This window comes from Rhinoraja longicauda, unplaced genomic scaffold, assembly GCF_053455715.1.
Source record: "Rhinoraja longicauda isolate Sanriku21f unplaced genomic scaffold, sRhiLon1.1 Scf000242, whole genome shotgun sequence".
Classification (NCBI taxonomy): domain Eukaryota; kingdom Metazoa; phylum Chordata; class Chondrichthyes; order Rajiformes; family Arhynchobatidae; genus Rhinoraja; species Rhinoraja longicauda.
The window spans coordinates 134332-137500 of record NW_027601460.1 but is presented as its reverse complement, the minus strand read 5'-3'; positions in this window follow the sequence as shown (position 1 = coordinate 137500).

The following is a 3169-nucleotide window of genomic DNA, read 5'->3' as shown; positions in this document are numbered from 1 at the left end:
GCGGTGACCATGGCTGCCTGCTCCTTTGGTTCACGATGTCCCCGCCGAAGGCGGCGTACTTTAAAGTACTGCAGCTCGAGCGCACAAGGTGCGCGTGGAATTGTTAGCGGCGCCGTGGTTGTGCTGGCGGTGACCATGGCTGCCTGCTCCTTTGGTTCACGATGTCCCCGCCGAAGGCGGCGTACTTTAAAGTACTGCAGCTCGAGCGCACAAGGTGCGCGGGGAATTGTTAGCGGCGCCGTGCTTGTGCTGGCGGTGACCATGGCTGCCTGCTCCTTTGGTTCACGATGTCCCCGCCGAAGGCGGCGTACTTTAAAGTACTGCAGCTCGAGCGCACAAGGTGCGCGGGGAATTGTTAGCGGCGCCGTGGTTGTGCTGGCGGTGACCATGGCTGCCTGCTCCTTTGGTTCACGATGTCCCCGCCGAAGGCGGCGTACTTTAAAGTACTGCAGCTCGAGCGCACAAGGTGCGCGGGGAATTGTTAGCGGCGCCGTGCTTGTGCTGGCGGTGACCATGGCTGCCTGCTCCTTTGGTTCACGATGTCCCCGCCGAAGGCGGCGTACTTTAAAGTACTGCAGCTCGAGCGCACAAGGTGCGCGTGGAATTGTTAGCGGCGCCGTGGTTGTGCTGGCGGTGACCATGGCTGCCTGCTCCTTTGGTTCACGATGTCCCCGCCGAAGGCGGCGTACTTTAAAGTACTGCAGCTCGAGCGCACAAGGTGCGCGGGGAATTGTTAGCGGCGCCGTGCTTGTGCTGGCGGTGACCATGGCTGCCTGCTCCTTTGGTTCACGATGTCCCCGCCGAAGGCGGCGTACTTTAAAGTACTGCAGCTCGAGCGCACAAGGTGCGCGTGGAATTGTTAGCGGCGCCGTGGTTGTGCTGGCGGTGACCATGGCTGCCTGCTCCTTTGGTTCACGATGTCCCCGCCGAAGGCGGCGTACTTTAAAGTACTGCAGCTCGAGCGCACAAGGTGCGCGGGGAATTGTTAGCGGCGCCGTCGTTGTGCTGGCGGTGACCATGGCTGCCTGCTCCTTTGGTTCACGATGTCCCCGCCGAAGGCGGCGTACTTTAAAGTGCTGCAGCTCGAGCGCACCATGTGCGTGGGGAATTGTTAGCGGGGGCGTCGTTGTGCTGGGGGCTGACTGTCCCTAGTGGGTATAGGATAATGTTAATGTACGGGGATCGCTGGGCGGCACGGACTTGGAGGGCCGAAAAGGCCTGTTTCCGGCTGTATGTGTATGATATGATATGATATGATGCCTGCCTGCTCATTTGGTTCATGATGTCCACGCGGCAGGCGGAATATTTTAAAAGCACTGTTCTGTACGAAGTGCACAATGTCCGTTGGGGAAATGCAGCTGGGGGTCGGTCGACCGGCTGACGACGCCTGCCTGCCGATTTGGTTCACGATGTCCCCGCCGAAGGCGGCATACTTGAAAGTACCGCCGTTCGCGGCGCGCAATTTGCGGGGGGAGGAATTGTTAGTGCACGTCTGTGTGCTAGGTGACGATGCTTGCCGACTTGGTTCATGCCGTCCACGCCGAAGACGGCGCCGTTTAAAGTACTGCCGCTCGAGGTGCACAATTTGCGGGGGAATTGTTAATGGGCGTCGGCGTGCTGGGTGACGATGTGGAGATGTGGAACGCCGAGCCAGATCTATCTTATTTGTTTGCTTGGCCCACTGGACTTTGCATGGGCTTTGCAACACTGTGTGCTAGGTTAAATCACGGCCAATAGAGTGAGTGTTTTTAATGATCCTGATCTGATAAGGGGACTAGAGGTAAAAGAGCCGTTAGGAGGCAGTGATCACAACACGATAAGTTTTACTCTGCAAATGGAAAGGTAGAAGGGAAAATCGGAAGTGTCTGTATTACAGTATAGCAAAGGGGATTACAGAGGCATGAGGCGGGAGCTGGCCAAAATTGACTGGAAGGAGGCCCTAGCAGGGAAGACGGTAGAACAGCAATGGCAGGTATTCCAGGGAATAATGCAGAGGTTGCAGGATCAATTTATTCCAAAGAGGTGGAAAGACTCTAAGGGGAGTAAGAGACACCTGTGGCTGACAAGGGAAGTCAGGGACAGCATAAAAATTAAGGAGAGGAGGTATAACATAGCAAAGAAGAGTGGGAAGACAGAGGATTGGGACTCTTTTAAAGAGCAACAAAAGTTAACTAAAGAGGCAATGCGGGGAGAAAAGATGAGGTGCGAGGGTAAACTAGCCAATAATATAAAGGAGGATAGCAAAAGTTTTTTTAGGTACGTGAAGAGGAAAAAAATAGTCAAGGCAAATGTGGGTCCCTTGAAGACAGAAACGGGGGAATTTATTATGGGGAACAAAGAAATGGCAGACGAGTTAAACCGTTACTTTGGGTCTGTCTTCACTGAGGAAGATACACACAATCTCCCAAATGTTCTAGGGGCCGGAGAACCTAGGGTGATGGAGGAACTGAAGGAAATCCACATTAGGCAGGAAATGGTTTTGGGTAGACTGATGGGACTGAAGGCTGATAAATCCCCAGGGCCTGATGGTCTGCATCCCAGGGTACCTAAGGAGGTGGCTCTAGAAATAGTGGAAGCATTGGAGATCATTTTTCAATGTTCTATATAGATTCAGGATCAGTTCCTGTGGATTGGAGGATAGCAAATGTTATCCCACTTTTTAAGAAGGGAGGGAGAGAGAAAACGGGTAATTATAGACCAGTTAGTCTGACATCAGTGGTGGGGAAGATGCTGGAGTCAATTAGAAAAGACGAAATTGCTGAGCATTTGGATAGCAGTAACAGGATCATTGCGAGTCAGCATGGATTTACGAAGGGGAAATCATGCTTGACAAATCTACTGGAATGTTTTGAGGATGTAACTAGGAAAATTGACAGGGGAGAGTCAGTGGACGTGGTGTACCTCGACTTTCAGAAAGCCTTCGACAAGCTCCCACATAGGAGATTAGTGGGCAAAATTAGGGCACGTGGTATTGGGGGTAGGGTACTGACATGGATAGAAAATTGGTTGACAGACGGAAAGCAAAGAGTGGGTATAAATGGGTCCCTCTCGGAATGGCAGGCAGTGACCAGTGGGGTACCGCAAGGTTCGGTGCTGGGACCCCAGCTATTTACGATATGCATTAATGACTTAGACGGAGGGATTAAAAGTACCATTAGCAAATTTGCAG